This window comes from Scyliorhinus torazame, chromosome 4 (assembly GCF_047496885.1).
Source record: "Scyliorhinus torazame isolate Kashiwa2021f chromosome 4, sScyTor2.1, whole genome shotgun sequence".
NCBI lineage: Eukaryota > Metazoa > Chordata > Chondrichthyes > Carcharhiniformes > Scyliorhinidae > Scyliorhinus > Scyliorhinus torazame.
This window is the reverse complement of record NC_092710.1, coordinates 106,314,103-106,339,863: the sequence shown is the minus strand read 5'-3', so window position 1 is coordinate 106,339,863 and position 25,761 is coordinate 106,314,103. Positions and strand designations below refer to the sequence as shown.

The 25,761-nt window shown below is 49.3% G+C and overlaps 1 protein-coding gene across 7 annotated transcripts in view; it reads right to left on the bottom strand.

Moving 5' to 3' along the window:
- dst (dystonin) overlaps positions 1-25,761 on the bottom strand; it is a 779,292-nt gene that overhangs the window by 659,967 nt on the left and 93,564 nt on the right. The window lies entirely within an intron of this gene.

Sequence of the window (25,761 nt, the reverse complement as noted above, 5' to 3'; positions counted from 1 at the left end):
TTGGTTCCTGAACATGTGTTTGTAGGGCCTTTATTCACCACCTCTAACTTCTTCCGGTTCAAATGAAAAGCCATTGACCTGAAACACCAATGCTATTTCTGCCTCCCAAGCCTGCCGAGTTTTCATTTTAGGTTTCCAACGTGGGCAGTATTTTCCAAAATTGCTTGCGTTGAATTTGGCTGCTTTCTTGGCAGAATTAGAAGCAATAATATTTTACATTCCAAAGATCCAATCCCAGCCAAAGTGTGACGCTCCAGGTTTTTCCTGTCATTCCTGATCCACTTAGTGTTTGAAATCTAGTCGCACTACTGTACTCGTACTGCTCTATTCCATGTCCTGATGCAAGCATTTTCGTAGGGATTTTCTGCACACCCCACACCCTGTGTTCTGCAGCGGTGGAAGCAGCTCACCATTGGATGGTGTCGGGATCGTTGGGTCCCGCCATTGTCAACGGAGCTTCCCAGTGAACGTGCCCCTCCGCTGCTGGGAAACACACAGCAGAGGGGTGCGCTGTCGGCGAGCTGGAAAATTCTGGTCATAGTCTTGGTGCAGCGACAGGATGCATTGTGGAGGCTGACCAGGTGTGTTCAAGGTCTCAGCCGAGCTTGTCTAGTCTTGTAGCCTACCATCCTGGCTATAAAACCTTGGCAAATAAACCTGGAATTCATCAGACATTTCATTTCCCTCACTAGCATGAGCATTCAACAGGAGCTGGCAGGAATAACAGCTGCAGCAACTTCAATATCCACGGAACACTTATCTGCCAGTGTTAACCATTGGAGAGGACAATGTTGAGCAGTGTTGCCAAGTACGTGAGCCACTGGTCACTGCAGCTAATTCAATGATCTGGATTTGTATTTGCACGCTGCGCTAAAGCACTTGTTGTTAAAATGATAAGATGGAAATCAGAGTGTGGGAGTCACATTCTTGGTTACTGAATAGTGATAGTTATTTGTTCAGCAAACACTAGGTACATTTACTAGTATTGTTCTCATATATTGCTATTTTTTCCGTTCAGTCATAGGATGTGGGCACTATTGGCACGGCAAACATTTATCGCCCATCCCTAATTGCCCTGGAGAAGATTGTGATGAGCCGCCTTCTTGAACCGCTGCAGTCCATGTGATGTAGGTACATCCACACTGCTGTTAAGGAGGGAGTTCCAGGACTTTGACCCAGTGACAGTGAAAGATTAGCGATATATGTCAGAGTCAGGATGGTGGGTGGTTTGGAGGAGAAGTTCCAGGTGGTGTTCCCATGGATCTGCTGCCCATGACCTTGTTGATGGTAGAAGCTATCGGTTAGAAGATTGAAAGGGGATCATATTGAACAGTCAAAATCCTAAAGGGCTTGACAGGCTGGATGTTAAGAGGATATTTACCCTTGTGGGGAATGAGGAGACCATTTAAAAATTAGAGGTCCCTATTTAAGACTGAGATTAGGAGGAATTTCATGAGCCGATGGCATTCTCTTCCCCAGAGAGCAGTGGAGGAGGGTCACTGAATATATTCAAGGCTGAGTTAGATATATAGATGTTAGGTCGATAGAAGTTACTTGTCTCTACCGAGATCGCTACACGAACCAACAATCCATCTAATATAATAATAACAATCTTTATTGTCACAAGTAGGCTTACATTAACACTGCAATAAGTTACTGTGAAAATACCCTAGTCGCCACACTCCGGCGCCTGTTCGGGTAAACGGAGGGAGAATTCATAATGTCCAATTCACCCAAGTCTTTTGGGACTTGTGGGAGGAAACCGGAGCACCCGGAGGAAACCCACGCAGACACAGGGAGAACGTGCAGACTCCGCACAGCCAGTGACCCAAGCCGGGAATCGAACCGGGGTCCTTGGCGCTGTGAAGCAACAGTTCTAACCACTGTGCTACCATGCCACCGTGGATACACCTTCAACACGCAAATTGCCGCTGTTCATGGGGGGGGGGGGGGGGGGGCTCAGGAACATCTTCGGAAGGGCTCAGAGATGTGCAATAAATGTCAGCCTCACTAGTGATGCACACGTTTCAAATGTTATAACAAAATGTCAAATGTCATGCACATCATATATCATTGATCTACACCTTTGTACAAATATTTTGCGCATCCTCTCTTTCTCGCTCTTCACTACACCATCTCTTTTAGTTTTCCATTTTTCTGACAATATATACGTTTGAAATCCCAGGTTAATACATTGTTTGATTTACTCTTTCACCTGAATGGCATTCTGCTACACCTAGATTTCCAATTCAAAACCAATTCACTGATTAGGATTCATCTCCCACACCCATTTTTTACATAAAATACCTATGATGTTTATAGAATCACACAGCATTGAAGGAAATTTGTGGGCAGCATGGTAGCACAAGTGGATAGCACTGTGGCTTCACAGCGCCAGGGTCCCAGGTTCAATTCTCCGCTGGGTCACTGTCTGTGCGGAGTCTGCACGTTCTCCCCGTGTCTACGTGGGTTTCATCCTGGTACTCCGGTTTCCTTCCAAAGACGTGCAGGTTAGGTGGATTGGCCATGATAAATTGCCCTTAGTGACCATAAAAGGTTGGGTGGGGTTATTAGGTAACGGAGATAGGGTGGAAATGAGGGCTTAAATGGGTCGGTGCAGACTCGATGGACCGAATGGCCTCCTTCTGCACTGTATGTTCTATGAAACCTTCCTAGAATCCCTACAGTGCGGCAGGAAGTCATTCAGCCCATCAAGTCTGCACTGACCCTCTGAAAGAGCACATTACCCAATCTCACGGTCCCTCCCCATTCCTGTAACCCACCTAACCGTTTGGTCACGAAGGGGCAATTTAGCATGGCCAATCCTCCTGGGCAAGCTATCCAATTACTTCTACTTCCCAGCTCTTTTATCCCCCTAGCTCAGCACCTTTCTCCTTTCCACATATTTTTCCACTTCCAAACTTCTTCTGAACCTGCTTCCTCCACTTCTTTAGATAGTGCATTTCGGATCAGAACACACTGCATAAAATAAAGATTCTCATCTCCCTTCTGTTCTTTTTTAAAAAACAAATATTAAATATGGAGGTTTTAGTCGCATCTATTCCTGTGAGCCAAAAGTTGCAGGTACACATCGCTTCCCAGGACCTGGTGGCCAAGGAAAATAAGGTTGAATATCAACCTGTAAACCCTTCCGATATGCCTATGGCAGGTGGTAACAGCAGGAGAGATTCTGGTCAGCCATCTACAGAAAGCAATGGCCAACTATTGTAGTACCTTGCCAAGCACATCAACTAAAGGTTCATGGTTGCCAATGCCCTTTCAGGCCATGGCATCTGAAGAGATATTGGGTGAAATTTATCGGCTATGTCTCGCCTGAGGCCTCTCCTGGGATTCCCGACAGTCGTTACGCCTCTGGTTAGATCTGGCAAGATGTCACGATCAGGATCCTGCCCACAGTGGGCGATGACCCAGACTTGCATAGTTACGCGAGCTTAAAAGCCCACTTAACTATGTTTATGCCGGATCGAACGACCACCCAGTCGGTATCTACCGGTATCCGCCTGTCGGAACACCTCAGTGCAGGAAATGACACTAAGTGCGGCCTCGGAGGGGCATTTCCCGCTGGGGACCGAAATAGGAACAAAGTGCTGTTAGAAGGCAGGGTCATGTCCACCGCTTTTCCCTGCTAATCCCGCCCAGTACAGACTGGCTTTTTAAAAAAAATTAAATTGCGCCCATCATACCGGTGGGCACTAAACATCCTGCCAGTGAAAATGGATTTGCCTTACTTACTCTCTGATCATAATTTTGAACATCTCAAACAAATTTCCCCTCGACTTTCTCTACCATAAGGAGAACAACACAGGTTTCTCGGTGTAACAGAAATCTTTCATCCTGGTATCGTTGTAAATCTCTCCTGTAACCACTGCAAGGCGTCAACTTCCTTCCTGAAGTGCGGTGCCCTGAATTGGACACAATGCTCCAACTGGAGTCTCCTCACCAACGATTTACAAAACATTTGACGTAACCTCCCTGCTTTTGTAGTCGATGTCCCTATTTATAAAATCCAGGATCCTGTATAACTCTTTTAGACATCGAAGCACACGCATGGATGAGGCAGGGTGACATCACAGTGTCTTCCATCTCATTTCCCGGGGCTCTCGGTTGAAGGGGAAAGGGTGGGGGAGGCAGTGGTTGGGAGGACAGGTCGATGATCCTCAACTTGGTGGGCAAAATAATTCATTCCCAAACCCAATAGAGGATGAGAGGAGAATAAGGCAGCAAGCTGACAAGGGTTAAAAAAAATACTGATTGAGTGCAGAAAACGGTTTCGATTAAATTTGATTATTAGTGTTGAAGCTTTTCCCCATCCATTTCCACTCGATTCCTATTTAAAAGGAAACAAGAGAAGCTTGGATTCAGAAGTTTTCACAACAGCCTCACAAAGAGGTGGGTAATTGTAGCTTTAATTATGGGTGAGGCAAATGTCTTTTTTAATTAAATTAATTGCAGTTCTAATTATAGCTCCATTCCTGGAGGAAAATCACCAAGTCATTTACAATCTATTTTTCTATTGCTGTCTGACCCATTGTTTCCAGCATTTCCTACGTTTAGTTCAAATTTATATCTGCCACATCCGTATTCAGTTCTGTAAATATAACAAGGCCACCAGATCATGTAACAACGTACAGACTCTCAGGATACGATGCAACAAACTTGCATTTACATTGTGCTTTTCTCGTGTGCACAGATGCCTGCGAAGCACTTCACAGCAAATTACTCAAGTGTAGGCTGCGCACAGTAACACCCCATAAACAGCAAGCCAAAGATAAACAAATGGCTAATCTTTTGTGAGTGGTAATAAATATGGGAGGATTTTTTTGCCAAGCCAGCAGCAGAACGGTGTTCTTTTTGGAATAGGGTTAGGGTCCTGATGGATGCATCCAACCAGCTTCAGCCGATTCATCAATGGCCTTCCCTCCATCATCGTAGGATCAGAAGTGGGGACGTTTGCTGATGACTGTGCGCAGAGTTCAGTTTCATTCACAACTCGCCAGATAATGAAGCAGTTCCTGGCCACATGAAGCCAAGACAGCACTCTTCCAACAATGCGGCACTCCAAACTCAAGAGGCGCCCCCAGAGGGGGACTTGAACCCATAACCTCCTGATTCAGAAGGTTTCTACATTTCAATGCAGACATTTCAGAAGTACTTCATCGACTGCAGAGCACTTTGGGATGTTAAGAGTTTGCGAAAATCGCTATATAAATCCAATTTTCTCGAAGAGCCCGATATAGAGCCCAACACACACCATGACTAACCATTTGATGCAACATACTGTTGACGCAAGAAATATAAAACCGCCACAGTGTATGCTGACTATTAAATTATTTATTTACTGTTACCCTAGGCAGCGCCAGCAAATTTCATGTCAAAACTTCGATCAAATTTTTCCTTCACCCTTGTGAAGTCCAGGAAATACAACTCTTTCTATCCTGATTAGGAATTATCCAATTATAGCCAATGCAGGTCACGTCTCAACAGGTCAAAGAATGTCCCACAGTAAAGCTTTTGCATAGTCAGGTAGGGTAAGAAATAAATTTGTGTTGTGAAACTGTGTGCTCAGTGATTAAACCACTAATAGATTAAACAATTCATGGAAAAACATTCACCTCAAAATTAAATTGGAAAGCAATTGTACTGAAAGGCAACACACCCAATGATTACCACTTCTGATCTATGTTATTGATGCTACCCCCAGTATTTAAGCTATGAGGGCCTCATTCAATCGACAGCTGTATCAACTATTGATTTATGACCAATTACCTCAACAGCCCAGCTTGATGAGAAGTTAACTTATTCAATATTCCATGAGCAAATATCTGCCATATTGACTGAAAGAGCAGTCAATTTACTCAGGCCACATCCTCTGGGTCAATAAGAAATGAAAATAATAATAATATCTGAGGTACAGAGGTTATATTCTCCACCACTAAAATTGGACCTGCCAAGTGCAGCACTAAACAAGGTAGAGAAACATTAACCACAATATTATCAAGGAAAGTTTGACAGCTGTCCTGTCAGGAGTGTTGCATGATTAGTATGGACAGTTCCATAGACAACCACCGGATCCCAACAAGACAGAAACCTGGAATGCTGTTACACATAGGGATCAACTCAACACAAGGTGCCATTAGATACAAGGTCCAAACAACAGGCAGAGTCCAGTATCAGACACCACACTGGACTCAAGTGTTTGACAATATAAAAACTCCTAAGTAATTTCTATTTGCATTCATTACATTACACAGTGACAACATTGCAGAAGTACTTTACAGGCTTTAAAGTGCTTGAAGACATCCTGTGGTCATGAGAGCAAGTTTTAAAAAATGTTATTAAACACTAAAACCACTGCTTGTGCACAAATATAATCGTAAACTAGCCAAGCACAAATGCAGTTTTGTTGAGGCATCAACCAGGACATGAGCTGACATGTCTTCAATATAACCGACTGTGTATGAAAGCCCTGAAATTCCGAGGAAAAGCGATTATATTCTCCCAAGGAAGAGGTCCATAAACCAGGCATTTTCAAAGTGGGGGTCGCGACCAGCGGGTGGGTCGCGACCCGTGGGTGGGTGGCGGGCGGGTGTCAGGAGGGTCTCGGAGCCATCCTTCGAGGTGTTTCCGATCGTGGGAATTCAGGCACAACGGCCGCAGCAGCCGGCTTTCAAAATTGTCGTCTGCGAGCTACTTTAAATATGACGGCAGCAACCTGCTTTAAAAATGCGGGCATGCTGCACATGCGTGCCCGCTCATCAGTGAGAGAGGAACATCGCCTCCTCCTAACGTCGGCGCGCTGACCCAGGAGATGATTGTATTTTAAATTCAATTCAGTCTTCCTGCATCTGACTTGAATATGCTCAATGGCTGAGCCTGCAGAATTCTCTCCGATTGTGAATATGCTCAATGGCCGAGCCTGCAGAATTCTCTCCGATTGTGAATATGCTCAATGGCCGAGCCTGCAGAATTCTCTCCGATTGTGAATATGCTCAATGGCCGAGCCTGCAGAATTCTCTCCGATTGTGAATATGCTCAATGGCCGAGCCTGCAGAATTCTCTCCGATTGTGAATATGCTCAATGGCCGAGCCTGCAGAATTCTCTCCGATTGTGAACATGCTCAATGGCCGAGCCTGCAGAATTCTCTCCGATTGTGAATATGCTCAATGGCTGAGCCTGCAGAATTCTCTCCGATTGTGAATTTTAGAGATTAAAAAGATTCACAATACTGTGAGCTAAGTAATTCCTCCTCATCTATGTCTAAAATCGTCACATTGTAATTTGCAGACTATATCCCCAGACTGTAAACCACCCATCTGAGGAAAACTTACATTCTGCTCTGGAGAGTCCTGAGAGAATAGTGCCTGTTTCAATAAGGTCAGTTCTCGTTCTTCGCTATTCTAGACTATAGAATATAAGCCCAGGCTCACCTCTCGCATTAAAAGTAAGAGAAAATGGTGAGTCGCGAATGTCACCAGCGTGGGTCGCGAAGGTCGGCTGGAGTGGGTCGCGAAGGTCGGCCGGAGTGGGTCGCGAAGGATGGCCGGTTGGTAAAAAATGGGTCCTGGGCCAAAAAGTTTGAAAAACTCTGCCATAAACGATAAAGTTGGATGGACTTTAGTTCTTTCCATTGTAAATGCAGAGCCTGATACGTAACACATTGTACATTGGACAGTGTTGTCCAATACAGGTTTGGGGACTATGATGGTGATACCATTTACAACTAACTAGCCAACTCCCACCCTCACCATCACTTTTCAGTAACCAAGGAACCCAAGTACACTTCATCCTTGCGTTTACCTAGCATACAGAATGATTGGGCAAATCATATATATGCCCAAAGAGGTGCCCATCACTCCAATTTTAAATTTATCATCAGTACAGTTCGCCACATTGGATTCCCAATTAGCTGAATGTGCTTGTAGTTAACATTTTGGACAGCAAGCAAATAGAATACACTTCCTTGAAAGTAGATCATAAAACATTTGAAACTGGCAGCTGAAACACTTGCATTGTAATTGCTCACAATAAAAAGGGCCACCATCATTCCCAGTCACTTAATTTAAATGTTGTGATTAATAATCGACTTGTACTACATGTACACAAAAGGTCATCGTACTGTGGACACTAGAGGTAAAAAGATAAAACGCTAGGAACACTCACTAGTCTGGTAGCATCTGTGGCGAGAAAGGCAACGTTTTAGGTTGATCACCTTTCACCCAATTCTGTCCTTCAGCAGATTCATTCTGTTATTCTGATTTGCACCTCTTAGAAGCCCATCTTTTGTTTTGTTTTTTGTCCCATTACCAGTGTACCCAGGACCCAGGTGGGACCAGCAGCGCCAGGGCACCACACTGCCCAAAAGGCATTCGGCTGGGGGCCTCCGATCTCCTTGGAGGCCCCCACATGTGCCGTTCTGTCAGGCCCCCGTTTGTGGGGACCAGTTCCAAACAGCAGTCACCCGAGGTCCCCGAGACAAAGGGAATGAATCCCAAAGCCTCGGGAATCTGCACATTAGAGTAAGGCTTACTGCCTCGCAGATTTGTTAAAAAGTGATCCCGCACATTGTGGGCCTTGCGACACCTCGTGAGATCGTGTTGAATCTCGCGAGGTGTTGCAAGCCGGGAAGGTCCCAGGAGCGGGATCTCCCGGCTTTCACTGGCCACGCTGCGCCACGGCGAGATACTTTTCCAGCGCAGCGTAGCCAGAGGATCACGACCCTGTCTCCCCTTTCCCTGCCTCTGTACTGGCTTAAAACCTGGAACTTCCCCAACTTGTTTCAGTTCTCACAAAAAGGTTACCGACTTGAAACGTCAACTCATTCTCTCTACGCAGATGCTGAGTGTTTCGCTGCTTAGATTTATTACTTGGTAGATTACCAACAGCAACCCCACCTGCCAAACTCAACTTTCTGCAATAAACCATCACCAGGCCACACACAAAATAAAGGTGTCACAAACTAATGCAAATGACCAGGGCTGAATTACAAGTCAGAAGTTATGTAATAGGACCAACTCGACACCAGAGTGACTATCAAGTTCAATGCTACCACAAATAGCACAGCCAATCATTTTACTCAATTGCCCCTCTGAAATGTAATTCAGTTACAAACTGAAATTCTAGTTGCGAATTTAGGCTGCAATAAGGTTATTAATATCACCCTCAAACAACTAGACAGTTGACCCTTTGCATCAGTTTAGGCCAATAGTAGCTGTTTAATGAAGCAGAAACTGCAAGATTTGTTCTTTTACATTAAAAAAAGATTCATTCATGGCTCAATGCCGGTCCTTTGTCCCCGCCTCCCCCACCGACTCCAAGGGTCCCCCAACCACCACGCTGTTCCATTCATCTTCCTTCTGAGCAAGACTGGGGGTTGGGGGGAGACAACAAAAAGCACCCCCTTCCTCCACCACAAGGACTGTCAGACAATACAAGTCCCAAATACACTTTCCAACATTCGATTTACCACGATGTGAACTTGTTAAATCAGGATAATCAAAGGTACAGGCCATCACAAACCACATTATTCACTTCCCTGTAAACTGAAACATTCCTATAAACTGAAACAATTGACAACATCAAGCAGACAACAACATGATCAACAGGGAGCAAAGACCAGAATGACTCGACCAAGTCAGGCACTCTCTACCCTTCATGACCGACATCCAGAACAAGACAACACAGGATTAGTGGTCGGAAGGCCACACCAACCCAGGCTTCGACGACAGGATTAGATGTGCTCCATCAAACTTAATTTGCCCGGCTTCCAGATCGAGATTGCCAAAACATGGCACCCGATTCTTGAACTCAACTGGGAATTCTCCACCACCTCACTTTGGGGACCTGGATCAGCAGCAGTCCTCTCCTGTTCCCCATTTCTCTCTCCAGGCTCCATCAGGAAGGATGACAGGCCATGCAGCAGGAACCCGACTTTATGGAGCCAGACTCCTACCAAGGACAGTGCTCTCTCTATTGCAAGAACCTTCTCGTGCACCTCCATAAATATCCCACAACTCTTGGAATTGGGCCCTAATAATCTGTACCTCAGCCGAGATTTTCAGCCAGAACAGCATCTTCGTTGGCTGCCGTTATCCGTGGATGTACATTGCACCATCAGGGCGGGAGCCCGCAAAAAAACAAACCAGTGCCACCAAAAGGCAGAGGTGTACCACAACTTCCGCCAGCCGCCACGAACAAGCAAGGATTCAAACATTCTTACTCAGCTCCATCATGCAGAAACACCAACCAACAAGTCTCAGGGCCTATACTATGTAAACCAAGAAAAGACAAAAAAGAAATATGCACAAGGGTGAAAAGATGGATTAAAAGATGAGCAGAACTGGAGCTCGCAAAATCACAACCGCTCCCATGCTCACATGACAAACCACTCCCCCCCCCCTCTCTAGCATACCTTCCCTGTACTCTCTCCAATGCGTTCACATCCTTCCTACAGTGTGACGACCAGAGCTGTACACAATATTCCTGCTGAAGTCCGACTATTGTCTTGTATAAGTTCAGCAGAACCTCCTTGCTCTTGTATTATATGCCTCTATTAATAAAACCCAGGATATGGTATATTTTATTAACTGCTCTCCATCTGGACTTCCGGTTGCGGCAAGGATGAGCTAGCCGCACGTTTCGGCGGCTCCAGCTCCGACGGACCTTCGGGCTCTTTTAAGAGCCCCAACGGGGACTTTGCCGGCCGAAAAACCCGGTGGGAGGTGCGTGGGAAGGGAGTCCCCCCCCGAACGACGGAGGAAAAACCGGCGGCGGCGGCTGCAGCCCGAAGAATCTGCAACCAGAAGGTCAGAGGGAGTGGAACAAAATGGCGGCGAAGGGATCGCAGGTGACATGGGGGCCTGAGCAGGACGAGGTCGTGAGACGGTGCTTGGACCTGCTGAAGAAGGAGGTAATGACCCCGATGTTACAGGCAATTGAGGGGCTCAAAGAGACTTTAAAGACCCAGGAGACTGAGCTTCGTGTGATGGAGCAGAAGGTATCAGGTATTGAGGACGAGGTCCTGGGCCTGGCGGTTAAGACTCAGACGCACGAGGCACTTCATAAAAAGTGTGTGTAGCGCACAAAGACTCCCTGAGACAAATAGAGTGAAGTCGATGAGGCTTTATTAAGCGTGACTGTTCCCCCGCAGCTCGATAGTAAACTGGCCTGCGGGAGAAGACTCCGGCTTCTTATACTCCGCCTTCAGGGCGGAGCTAGAGGTCAACGGCCAACCAGGACCCGGGATCTGTCAGCCAATGACATTAGGGCTTCCAGTCCCACATGACCCCCAATACATACTACCACATTCACCCCTTGTCAAAAATGAACCCGGCGGGGTGATGCTTCGTATGGTGGTAAGGGTTTACAGGGCTGGTCCTGGGAGGATAAAACATTCACATGGCAATACAGTATTGGACAATTTCGTCCTGTTGCAACTATTTACAGAGGGTATAGGAAGAAAAGCAAAATGTTCTTGTGAACAGTCCATATTTGTTTTACATCGACGCCACGAGTCGGTCGGGTGGTCTGGTCGTCCGTGTCGATCGCCTCGGCCCCGGCGGTGGTGGTGGTGCTTGTACCAGTGTTGTCGCCTCCAGGAGCCGGACGGTTTCAGCTGTCGGTGCAAAGGGGAGGGGGACCGATCCTCCTGCGAAGGGGGCGGTCGCGGGGTGCGGCGGTGGCAGGAAGGGGGGGGGGGGGGTTGGGTTGATGGTGTCGGGGGGGTGTGCGTGTTGCCGGCGGGCGCCAGATCCCGCAGGGAGACCGTGTCCTGTCGGCCGTCGGGGTACTCCACGTAGGCATACTGGGGGTTTGCGTGGAGGAGGTGAACCCTTTCGACCAACGGGTCCGCCTTATGTGCCCGCACATGCTTTCGGAGCAGGATGGGTCCTGGGGCCGCCAGCCAGGTCGGCAGCGACGTTCCAGAGGAGGACCTCCTAGGGAAGACAAGGAGACGCTCATGAGGCGTTTGATTAGTGCTCGTACATAATAACGACCGGATGGAATGGAGAGCGTCCGGGAGGACCTCCTGCCACCGTGAAACTGGGAGATCCCTGGACCGTAGGGCCAGTAGGACGGCCTTCCAGACCGTGCCGTTCTCCCTTTCTACTTGCCCGTTCCCCCGGGGGTTGTAGCTGGTCGTCCTGCTTGAGGCTATGCCCTTGCTGAGCAGGAACTGGCGCAGCTCGTCACTCATGAAAGAGGACCCCCTGTCGCTGTGGACGTATGCGGGGTAACCGAACAGTGTGAAGATGCTGTTCAGGGCTTTAATGATTGTGGCCGCAGTCATGTCAGAACAGGGGATGGCAAAAGGGAAGCGGGAGTATTCGTCCACTACGTTAAGAAAATATGCGTTGCGGTCGGTGGAGGGGAGGGGCCCTTTGAAATCGAGACTGAGGCGCTCGAAGAGGCGGGAAGCCTTAATCAGGTGCGCTCCATCTGGCCTGAAAAAATGCGGCTTGCATTCCGCGCAGATGTGGCAGTCCCTTGTGACTGTACGGACCTCCTCTAAGGAGTATGGGAGATTGCGGGACTTGATGAAGTGGTAAAACCGAGTGACCCCCGGGTGGCAGAGGTCCTCGTGGAGGGTTTGGAGGCGGTTAATTTGTGCGTTGGCACATGTGCCGCGGGATAGGGCATCGGACGGCTCGTTCAGCTTTCCGGGACGATACAAGATCTCGTAGTTGAAGGTGGAGAGCTCGATCCTCCACCTTAAGATCTTGTCATTTTTGATTTTGCCCCGCAGTGCATTATCGAACATGAAAGCTACCGACCGTTGGTCGGTGAGGAGAGTGAATCTCCTGCCGGCCAGGTAATGCCTCTAATGTCGCACAGCTTCCACTATGGCTTGGGCTTCCTTTTCTACTGAAGAGTGGCGGATTTCTGAGGCGTGGAGGGTCCGGGAGAAAAAGGCCACGGGTCTGTCCGCTTGGTTAAGGGTGGCCGCTAGAGCTACGTCGGAGGCGTCGCTCTCGACCTGGAAGGGGAAGGACTCGTCGATGGCGCGCATCGTGGCCTTTGCGATATCCGCTTTGATGCGGCTGAAGGCCTGGCAAGCCTCTGTCGACAGAGGGAAGGTCGTGGTCTGTATTAGGGCCTTGTCTGCGTACTGGGGGACCCACTGGGCGTAGTACGAAAAGAACCCCAAGCAGCGTTTCAGGGCTTTTGGGCAGTGCGGGAGGGGAAATTCCATGAGTGCGCGCATACGTTCGGGGTCGGGGCCTATTATCCCATTGCGTACTAAGTAGCCCAGAATGGCGAGCCGGTCGGTGCTAAAAACGCACTTGTCCTCGTTGTACGTGAGGTTCAAGGCTTTGGCGGTCTGGAGGAATTTCTGGAGGTTGGCGTCGTGGTCCTGCTGATCGTGGCCGCAGATGGTTACATTGTCGAGATACGGGAACGTGGCCCGCAACCCATGTTGATCAACCATTCGGTCCATCTCCCGTTGGAAGACCGAGACCCCGTTTGTGACGCCAAAAGGGACCCGTAGGAAATGGTATAATCGCCCGTCTGCCTCGAAGGCTGTGTATTTGCGGTCACTTGGGCGGATGGGGAGCTGATGGTAGGCGGACTTGAGGTCCACGGTGGAGAAGACTTTATATTGGGCAATCCGATTGACCATGTGGGATATGCGGGGGAGAGGGTACGCGTCTAGTTGTGTGTACCTGTTGATGGTCTGGCTATAGTCAATGACCATCCTTTGTTTCTCCCCTGTCTTCACTACTACCACCTGCGCTCTCCAGGGACTATTGCTGGCCTGGATTATGCCCTCCTTTAGTAGCCGCTGGACTTCGGACCGAATGAAGGTCCGGTCCTGGGCGCTGTACCGTCTGCTCCTAGTGGCGACGGGTTTGCAATCCGGGGTGAGGTTCGCAAACAAGGACGGGGGTTGCACTTTGAGGGTTGCGAGGCCGCAGATAGTGAGTAGGGGTATGGGGCCGCCGAATTTGAACGTAAGGCTCTGTAGATTACATTGGAAATCTAATCCCAGCAAGGTGGGGGCACAGAGTTGGGGAAGGACGTTAAGTTTGTAGTTTTTGAACTCCCTCCCCTGCACCGTAAGGGTAACTATGCAGAATCCCTGGATCTGTACGGAGTGGGATCCTGCAGCTAGGCAAATCTTTTGTGCGCTGGGATAGGTGGTCAAGGAACAGTGTCTTACCGTGTCGGGGTGTATAAAGCTTTCCGTGCTCCCGGAGTCGACTAGGCATGGCGTCTCGTGGCCGTTTATTAGGACCGTTGTCGTCGTCGTCTGGAGTGTCCGGGGCCGAGCCTGATCGAGCGTAATCGAAGCGAGCCGTGGTTGTAGTAGTGGAGTGGGGTCCGTTGTTGCCGTCCAAGATGGCGGCGGGGATGAACAAAATGGCCGCCCCCATACATCGCACGTGGCTGGGGGGTCACAAGATGGCGGCGGGGGTGGACAAAATGGCCGCCCCCATGCGTCGTACAGGTCTGCGGCGGTCAAAGATGGCGGCGCCCCTCCTCCCCTCGTGGTGGTCGGGACCCAAAATGGCGGCTCTGCGGGTCGCACATCGGCGCCCCTCCTCCCCTCGTGGTGGTCGGGACTCAAAATGGCGGCGTCTGTGGGTCGCACATGGTGTGCTGGGGGGGCTGGGGAGCGCTAGGACCGCGAGCGCTAGGACCGCGCGGAGTTCCCTCACCGCGAGCGCTAGGACCGCGCGAAGCTCCCTCACCGGGGACAGCGGTGGTCGGGGCCCAAGTCGGCGGCGCCGGCGGGTCAGGCGTGGGGCCGCGAGCGCAAGGACCGCGCGGAGCTCCCTCACCGGGGACAGCGGTGGTCGGGGTCCAAGTAGGTGGCGCCGGCGGGTCAGGCGTGGGGCGCGGGACGGGGTTTAGGGTGGCGTTAGGGACGCGAAAAACTCCCTCCTCTCCGTGGAGAGTGTTGGCCGGGACCCAAAGCGGTAGCGCCGGCGGCGGGTCATACATGGGCTGCGGGGAGGGGGGTTGGGGAGCCTAGGCGGCGTGCAGGGCTCCCAGTTCTCCCGGGACCGCGGTGGTCGGGACCCAGAGCGGCTGCGCCTGCGGGTCGTACATGGCGTGCTGGGGGGGTTGGGGCGCATAGACTGCTTGCAGGGCTCCCTGTGCTCCCGGGACGGCGGCGACCTCGCGGGACCGGCACACAACCGCATAATGGCCCTTTTTCCCGCAGCTTTTGCAGATGGCTGCGCGGGCCGGACAGCGCTGTCGGGGGTGTTTCGCCTGGCCGCAGAAATAACAGCGGGCGCCCCCGGTGTGACTCGGCGTTTGGACCGCGCAAGCCTGTGGGGTGTCCGGGGGGGGGGGGTAGGGGGTTTGGCGCGACGGGTACGTACGGCGCCCAATGGCTTGCCGCGCGGTCGGGGCCGTAGGCGCGGGTATTACGCGCGGCCACGTCTAGGGAGGCTGCTAGGGCCCGTGCCTCTGAGAGTCCTAGCGACTCTTTTTCTAGAAGTCTTTGGCGGATTTGGGAGGATTGCATACCTGCCACAAAAGCATCGCACATTAACATGTCCGTGTGTTCGTTTGCGTTCACCGACGGGCAGCTGCAGGCTCGTCCCAAAATCAGCAGCGCGGCGTAGAACTCGTCCATCGATTCTCCGGGAGCTTGCCGTCTCGTCGCGAGCTGGTAGCGAGCGTAGATTTGGTTAACTGGGCGGACATAGAGACTTTTCAGTGCTGCGAACGCCGTCTGGAAATCGTCGGTGTCTTCAATGAGGGTGAAAATCTCCGTGCTCACCCTCGAGTGCAGGACCTGCAGTTTTTGTTCGTCTGAGACTCGGCCGGTGGTCGTTCTGAGGTAGGCCTCGAAGCAAGTCTGCCAGTGTTTGAAGGCTGCTGCCGCGTTCACTGCGTGGGGGCTGATCCTCAGGCATTCTGGAATGATCCTGAGCTCCATAGTCCTTTTTAGGCACGCTTAATAAATTGTAGCGCACAAAGACTCCCTGAGACGAATAGAGTGAAGTCGATGGGGCTTTATTAAGCGTGTCTGTTCCCCCGCAGCTCGATAGTAAACTGGCCTGCAGGGGAAGACTCCTGCTTCTTATACTCCGCCTTCAGGGCGGAGCTAGAGGTCAACGGCCAACCAGGACCCGGGATCTGTCAGCCAATGACATTAGGGCTTCCAGTCCCACATGACCCCCAATACATACTACCACAGTGTGCTGACAGGATTGAGGCCCTTGAAAATGGAGCGCGAAGGAAGAACCTTAGGATACTAGGTCTCCCTGAGGGCGTGGAAGGAGTGGACTGTGGAGCGTACGCAAGTAAGATGCTGAGCTCACTGATGGCTGCTGAGGCCGCTACGGGCCCCATGGAGGTGGAATGGGCAAATCGGATCCCGGCGAGAAGACCAAAAGCGGGAGAACCACCGAGGGCGATAATCGTGCGATTCTACCGCCTTAAGGACAGAGAAGAGGTCCTGAGATGGGCTAAAAAGGTGCGGAGTAGCAGATGGGAGAATGCTGTGGTAAGGATATACCAGGACTGGAGTGCGGAGGTGGCGAGAAGGAGGGCGAGCTTTAACCGAGCTAAAGAGGTTTTGCACAAAAGGAAGGTGAAGTTTGGGATGCTACAGCCGGCAAGACTATGGGTCACGTATCAGGAGAGACACTATTATTTTGAGACGGCGGAGGAAGTATGGTCCTTCATCAATGAAGAGAAACTGGACCGGAACTGAGGGACTGACGCTGCAGGGAATTGTTATTGTTATTGTTTTTGTTAATGTTATGGTGAAAGTGAATCGAGAAGTAAACAGGGAAAGGGGGGGGGGGACACTGGGGAAATGTGGGCGCCGGTGAGGGGGGAAAGGCGGGACATAGTCGAAGAATGGGGAAGGAGGGGGGGAGGGGAAAGGGAGCTGCGCCATAAGAGGCGGGTTAGGTAAAGGGATGTTCCCGCGCCAGAAAGAATAAGGCGGGAAAACAGGCGCAAGGCGGATGGGAGTTCCCTCACACCAGAGGGGCCGAGGAGTGAGCAGGAGTAGCCGGGGTCAGTTGAAGTCAGCTGACTTACGGAAGTGATATGGGGGGAGCAATCAAGCTAGATAGGGATCTAGCGGGGGGGGGGGGGGGACAACTGGGTTGCTGCTGCGGAAATCCAAAAGGAAATGGCTAAAGAGTGGGTGGTCGGGGGCGGAGTGCGACGCTGGGGGAGCGAGCGGGAGCGCGGAGGCGGGATATGGGACTGGCCTAGAGAAGGTAATGGCTAGTCGACACGGGAGGGGGGCAGGTAGCCCCCCAGTGAGGCTGATCACGTGGAACGTGAGAGGCCTGAATGGACCGATAAAAAGGGCCCGAGCACTCGCGCATTTGAAAGGACTAAGGGCAGACGTGGCTATGCTCCAAGAGACGCACCTAAAGGTGGCGGACCAAGTTAGGCTAAGGAAAGGATGGGTGGGACAGGTGTTCCACTCAGGACTGGACGCAAAGAACAGAGGGGTGGCCATTTTGGTGGGGAAACGGGTAGCATTTGAAGCAAAGAACATCGTAGCAGACAGTGGAGGTAGATATGTAATGGTGAGTGGTAGGCTGGAGGGAATGGAGGTCGTGTTGGTTAATGTGTATGCCCCAAATTGGGACGATGCGGGGTTCATGAGACGGATGCTGGGGCGTATTCCGGACCTGGAGGCAGGAAATTTGATTTTAGGAGCGGACTTCAATACGGTGCTGGACCCGGGGCTAGATCGATCCAGCTCAAGGACCGGAAGAAGGCCGGCAGCGGCCAAGGTACTTAAGGGATTTATGGACCAAATGGGGGGAGTGGATCCATGGCGATTTCTTAGACCCAGGGCTAGGGAGTATTCCTTCTTCTCCCATGTCCATAAAGTGTACTCCCGGATAGATTTTTTTGTTTTAGGAAGGTCGTTGATCTCTAGGGTGGAAGAAGCTGAATACTCAGCCATAGCGGTTTCGGACCATGCCCCACATTGGGTGGACCTGGAAGTAGGAGAGGACAGGGAGCAGAGAACACTCTGGCGATTAGATGTGGGACTGATGGCGGATGAGGGAGTGTGTGCAAGAGTGAGGGGGTGTATTGAGAGATACCTGGAGGTCAATGACGACGGCGAGGTCCCTGTGGGAGTGGTCTGGGAAGCACTAAAAGCGGTGGTCAGAGGAGAGCTGATTTCTATTGGGGCCTACAAAAGGAAAACAGAGGCCAAGGAAAGGGATAGACTACTGGGGGAGATTTTAAGGGTGGACAGGGAATTTGCAGAGACCCCGGAGGAGGAGCTGTACAGGGAGAGGAGACGACTCCAGACTGAGTTTGACCTTCTGACCACCAGAAAGGCGGAGGTACTGTGGAGGAAGGCACAGGGGAGGAGGTATGAATATGGGGAAAAGGCTAGTCGCTTGTTGGCCCACCAACTGCGAAAGAGGGCAGCAGCGAGGGAGATAGGAGGAATTAGGGATGAAAGGGGAGACACTGAGCGAAGGGCAGGAAAGATAAACGAGGTGTTTAAGACCTTTTATGAGGAACTGTATAGGTCTCAGCCCCCAGAGGGAAAGGAGGGGATGCGGCAGTTCCTGGACCAATTGAGATTCCCGAAAGTGGAGGAGCAGGAGGTGGAAGGCCTGGGGGCACCGATTGAGGTGGATGAGGTTATTAAGGGACTGGGAAGCATGCAAGCAGGGAAGGCCCCGGGGCCGGACGGGTTCCCGGTGGAATACTACAGAAAATATGTGGACTTGTTGGCCCCGTTGTTGGCGAGGACGTTCAATGAGGCCAGGGAAGGGGGGACTCTACCCCCGACGATGTCGGAGGCGACGATATCGCTAATTTTGAAGAGGGACAAAGATCCGTTGCAGTGCGGGTCCTATAGACCTATTTCACTATTGAACGTGGACGCCAAATTGCTGGCAAAGGTGCTGGCATCGAGGATAGAGGACTGTGTCCCGGGGGTGGTGCACGAAGACCAGACTGGGTTCGTAAAAGGGAGACAACTGAATGTTAACGTGCGACGACTATTAGGGGTGATAATGATGCCCTCAGTGGAGGGGGAGGCAGAGATAGTGGCGGCAATGGACGCAGAGAAGGCATTTGATAGGGTGGAGTGGGAGTATTTATGGGAAGTGTTAAGGAGGTTTGGGTTTGGGAACGGGTTTATTAGCTGGGTTAGACTTCTTTATGGGGCTCCAACGGCAAGCGTAGTTACAGGTCGACATAGATCGGAGTATTTCCGATTAAATAGGGGAACAAGACAGGGATGCCCGCTGTCTCCATTGTTGTTTGCATTGGCAATCGAACCTCTGGCCATGGCGTTGAGAGACTCCAGGAAATGGAGAGGGGTGACTAGAGGGGGAGAAGAACACAGAGTCTCGTTATACGCGGATGACCTATTGTTATACGTGTCGGACCCAGCGGGGGGGATGATAGAGGTTATGCGAATTCTGAGGAGGTTCAGGGTATTTTCGGGGTATAGGTTAAACATGGGGAAGAATGAATTATTTGTGATACATCCAGGGGACCAGAGTAGAGAGATAGAAGGCTTACCGCTGAGGAAAGTGGAAAGAAACTTCCGATACCTGGGGATTCAGATCGCTAGGAGCTGGGGAACGTTGCACAGACTTAATCTGACACGGCTGGTAGAACAAATGGAGGAGGACTTTAAGAGGTGGGAATGCAGCCTTTATCGCTGGCGGGCAGGGTGCAAGCAATTAAGATGATGGTCCTCCCGAGGTTCTTATTTGTATTCCAATGTCTCCCTATTTTAATCACCAGGACCTTTTTAAATAAAATAGACAGGAGCATTACGAGCTTTGTGTGGGCAGGGAAAGTTCCGAGAGTAAGGAGAGGGTTCCTTCAGCGCAGTAGGGACACAGGAGGACTGGCACTACCGAACTTGGGAGATTATTATTGGGCCGCCAATGTGGCAATGATACGTAGATGGATGCTGGAGGGTGAGGGAGCGGCGTGGAAAAGGCTGGAGAGAAGGTCCTGTAAAGGGACGAGTCTAGAGGCGCTGGTGACGGCACCGCTACCGCTCTCACCTAAAAAGTACACCATGAACCCGGTGGTGGCGGCAACACTGAACATATGGGGACAGTGGAGGCGACAGAGAGGGGTGCGGGGAGCCCTGGTGGGATCCCCTATCAGGAACAACCATAGGTTCGCCCCAGGAAGAATGGATGGAGGATTTCAGAGTTGGTACCAGTTGGGAATTAGGAAGGTGGGAGATTTATTCATAGATGGGACTTTTGCGAGTTTGGGAGCATTGGAGGAAAAGTATAAGTTACCCCGGGGAAATTTCTTGAGATATATGCAGGTGAGGGCGTTTACTAGACAACAGGTGAGGGAATTTCCGCGGCTCCCGACACAGGGGATACAGGACAGGGTGCTTTCAGGGGTGTGGGTCGGAGAGGGCAAGGTGTCAGAGATTTACAGAGAGATGAGGGAAGAGGGGGAGGAGTCGGTGGGCGAACTAAAAGGAAAGTGGGAAGAAGAATTAGGGGAGGAGATAGGGGAGGGTATGTGGGCTGATGCCCTAAGCAGGGTAAATTCCTCTTCCTCATGCGCCATGCTTAGCCTGATTCAATTTAAGGTGCTACATAGAGCACACATAACGGGGGCAAGATTGAGCAGGTTCTTTGGAGTGGAGAACAGATGTGGGAGGTGTGGCGGGAGCCCGGCAAACCACGCACATATGTTTTGGGCGTGCCCGGCACTGGAAGGATATTGGAAGGGAGTGACGGGAGTGATCTCGCAGGTGGTGAATGCCCGGGTCAAACCTAGCTGGTGGTTAGCTATATTTGGAGTTGCGGAAGAGCCGGGAGTGCAGGAGGCGAAAGAGACCGATGTCGTGGCCTTTGCGTCCCTCGTAGCCCAGCACAGGATCCTACTCATGTGGAAGGAGGCGAAACCCCCCGGCCTGGAGGCCTGGGTAAACGATATGGCGGGGTTTATTAAACTGGAGCGGATAAAGTTTGCCCTGAGAGGATCGGCTCAAGGGTTCACCAGGCGGTGGCAGCCATTTCTCGACTACCTAGGGGAACGTTAGAGGGAAGACAGATGAGCAGCAGTAGCAACCCAGGGGGAGGGGGGGGGAGGAGATTTAGTTGAATATAGGTCAATTGAGAATGAGGTTTTGTTACTTGTGTATTATTATTATTATTGTTAAAAAGTTAAAAATTTCTGTTTTGTTATTGTTATCATTTCGTTTGTTTTGTAAGTGGGAAAAATGTTGTTCAAGGGAAAACATTTTCAATAAAATATATTTTTTTAAAAACTGCTCTCCATCTGTCCTGCTACCTTCAATGACTAATGCAAATATATACCCAGCTCCTGCACTCCCTTAAGAACTGTGCACCTTTGGAGCTGCTAAATTAACCAGCGCGTGCAAATAGGTTAACCATGTTAAAGCCACGGATAGTACAAACCTGTAACGGAGCAGTGAGTGTCGAACAGGAATAAAATGGCACTTGTAATGCGCTGCCTATAATGGTCTCAATATCTCATTTTTGACAGTAGTTGAATATTAAAATATTGAACTATCGGTTTGTAGATCACAATTGTAAACGTTAATTTATCATTTAACCGGTCTTTTCAAAAGTTGGCCTATAATTTTGGTTTGCTTTCAGATTCAAATGACAGACAAGGAGGAAAGTATTCCAAATAAATAGTCAACTTGGCTTCTTGCTTTGCAAAGGTTCTTGCTGGAATGAGAATTGGAAGCTGGCAGTTGAATGGTCGATCAAAATGAAAAAAGTTACACTTTCCAATTGCTGTTCCAGATTGCAGTAATGCCGAGGCCAATATCTCTTTTGTGAAAAACAATTTTATTCTCTGATTTAATTGAGTAACAGTTGCTATTTCTGTCACAAAATACTTCAGTCTTGACCACATAAAATGGGAACCCAAAAATTGTTGATTTTTGGTTAGTTGCACTTGAAGAAATCCAAAACTAGGATGAATTTTCTGGTTGTTTTAAAGTCAGATATCAATCAATGGAACTTTTCTAAGGACCCTAATGACAAATGTGAGAGAGCTGATGAGGTTACTGAGACTTTCAGGTCGGGAAGATGACAGGTTCGATCCCTGTTCTATGGCAGGTTAGCTAACAGCAGCATGCTGACAGAAAAGGACCAAAGCAACAGTCCCTAATCACTGCGCAATCAATCAAGGTGCTATATAGCTACAAGCTATTGAATACTTTTTCAGGAGACTGTTGGGATGGATAATGTAGCGATATCATAGTTGTGTTGTAATTCACCGACTGACCACTAGGAGTCTCATTAGTTTATAAGTGAATGTTAGAGTCAGGCAACCTCAGACTGACCAGGGAGCTGAGAGACAGATCGTGGTTTGTGCATGTTCATACTGTTATTCATCTGTTGTTTTGTGTACATTTGACCCACTGTTAATGTTAATAAATTGATTAGCTATAGTGTTCTTGTAACAAAAATCAGGCCATCCGATGAGAACATTACAGATAGGTTGCAAAGAGGAAAGAGAAACCACAAAGGAATGGAATGGAAATGAAGGCCAGGTGAACACACGAGAGAGCGTGGCGTCAGGTGAGCACGCGAGAGAGCACTCTGCCAGGTGAGCACGCAAGCAAGCACCCCGCCAGGTGAGCGTGCGAGAGAGCACTTCGCCAGGGGCAAGAGACTACTCCGCCACGTGAGCACGCAAGAGAGCACTCCGCCAGGTGAGCACGCAAGAGATCCACCTAACCTGCACATCTTTGGACTGTGGAAGCAAACCGGAGCACCCAGAGGAAACCCACACAGACAGCGGGAGAACATGCAGACTCCGCACAGACAGTGACCCAAGCAGGGAATCGAACCTGGGACCCTGGAGCCATGAAGCAACTGTGCTAACCACTGCGCTAGCGTGATGCCCACAAATAAACATTATCATTAATAAAGATTGTTATTACCAGGTGAAAGCATTAGAAGGCACTTCATCACATGAAACACCTTCATTACATACAAGCAACCTGGCAACCTATTTGAAGATATGGTGATGGGGGTACGTTGAGACAATCTGATCATTTGCAATTGCTCTTACAGAGCTGAAAACCTGCCTCTGACTAATGCAAATATTGGAAGACAGTGCAGTGAACAGTCATATTTCATACTCAGCACAAGGTCCCATTATTAATGTGCCAGAATAAAATCAATGTCAGAGGTCCATTTAATCACATGGAAGCAGCTTTGACGCATTCTGCAGATAACACGCATCATTAACAGAACCTTGATTTGCTGAAAAACAGAGTTTAAAGATACAGAGAGCCTAATTATGGAGCAACAGCATTACGCCAAACAAGCCAATCAACTCAAACCAAGTGTCATAAATGGGCTGGGGCAAATATGGTTGCTTTGATGGGAAACCATCTGCACAGTTCTGGCAGCAGGATTAATTGATGTCAAGAGAAAAATCTTTCAGGGAACATAAAGAACATAGCAAGGGCTGGGCAACTGATCCCTGGAAGCTGAGAAACCTCCTCCCGCAAAACCACCCACTTCACTCACTAATGGAACCCATGGTCCAATACAATAAATATTTCCCATTGTGTGCCAGCCAAATGCACATTGGGCAAAGAATACTGCAAATGGTGGCTCGTTTCACAATGAAAGCACATTTTGGTGACAGACAACTGCAGGACACCAATTAAATTGAAGGAACAGTGGTGTGCTTGGGCTGTTCGAAGTTAGCAAAGGACACCACAATGTGAGCCTGGTCTATCTGGCTGAGAGTACTTGCTTCCATCACCTACTTTAGTTACCGAGAGCTAAGCAGAGATACCTGATCAGTCCGCTCTCAGCCCCACCATGTAGTTTGTATTAGAGTCGGTCATTAAATTGTACCAACTGCAACATATTCAAAAATAATAGTTAAAAATTGAAAGAATGGATTTATCCAATTGATAGCTCCAAAATAACTGATAGCATAGTTTGATACATCAGATTGTCGATGGGTTTGAAGTCAGCATTCCTCAATCATTATGATCTATTTAGTCGATCATGTGACTTCGTGATCAAGGTTCGATTTACTAATGGACACTTCAATTCAATTTGATCTCAGCCTGTTTATTATTTCATGTCATTTGCTGTCTGCCGAGGTCATTATAGGACCATTAAAATTTAATGAGGCAGCAACCTAAAGCTTGCTCAGATTTTAATGTTTCTGGATGGATAGTACACTCCTGATTTAAATAAATCTAATGACCAGCCAGAAGATGATGCTGTGCTGAAAATAAATTTAAATTAGCAGGTGTGATATAACAAGCATAATGCTTCAGGTGGAGGGACCATATTACAACACAAATCTCTCTGAACCTTAATGATCTCAAAAACTGAGCACTGAAATGCTGTGACAAGATTATCCCACCAGACAAATCCATGAAACGCAATCTAAATACATTTTAAAATAGATTTAGAGTACCCAATTTTTTTTCCCAATTAAGGGGCAATTTAGCATGGCCAATCCACCTACCCTGCACATCTATTGGGTTGTGGGGGGTGACACCCATGCAAACACAGGGAGAATGTGCAAACACCACATGCACAGTGACCCGGTGCCGGGATCGGAACCGGGTCCTTAGGTCTGTGAGGCAGCAGTGCTAACCACTGCGCCACCGTGCAGCCAACGCAATGCGAGACAGCATGACCGGAAGCTACATTTTACAGTAAAGCGGGAGGGCACAAAATGACTAATTACTCAAAGCTTGCAAACATATTTTCATTCAACAAGAACCTTGGATTTCTGCTTCGATGAAAGGCTGGCAAGGGTCGGGCTGCGCCAAAGGGGTGAGGGTGTGACTATGCTTTAAGTTACTGAACTCCAGCACCGTAAGGAGTTGCTGGTTAGTACAGAAGTTGATTATCGATGAAAAAGAGATATTTTGCTGAAGCTTTACATTTTGCACTCACCAGGACAAACACAACACCAAATTTCAAACTTCGAACTAACACAACAATTTAGACTGCAGGAGAAAAGTGTGCCATCTCGTAAGTTTAAAAAAGAACAGGGCAGCACGGTGGTGCAGTGGGTTAGCCCTGCTGCCTCACGGCACCGAGGTCCCAGGTTCGATCCCGGCTCTGGGTCACTGTCCGTGTGGAGTTTACACATTCTCCCAGTGTTTGCGCGGGTTTCGCCCCCACAACCCAAAGATGTGCAAGTTAGGTGGATTGGCCACGCTAAATTGCCCCTTAATTGGAAAAAATGAATTGGCTACTCTAAATTAAAAAAAAACAGAATTACTTACATCAAGAACAAAGAAAGGAGAAATGAACATTTATATAGTCCCTTTGATGACTTCAAGATGTTCCAATGCATTTTTATAGATAACTAGGTACTAGTTGTAATGAGTTGCCCTGGCGGAGCTCAAAAGGAGCATCAGTGAGCACAGCACAGCAGATGACATTTTTTGCTCATGATCGAGAATCGATTGATGGGACGGTAGCTGACAGGATTTACCCTGCTTTTTGTGGCGAGATGATAACTGGGCGATTTTCACATTGTGGACTGGATGCCAGTGTTGCAGCTGCACCTACAGCTTGGCTCAGGGAAACAGCTCATTCTGCAGCACAATTATTTCCTACTACAGCCTGGATGTCATCAAGACTCTAACCAACGACCAGATAATCCATTACATGATATTAACGTATAAATACTGGCTAGCAGTCTGTGAGGAACACCCTGCACTTCATCAAAATAGTGTCCGGAGACTTTGCATGCCCACTTGAGTGCAGTATAATTGGTTAATAGAATAATTATGGTAATGACAGACGTAGACCCTCATG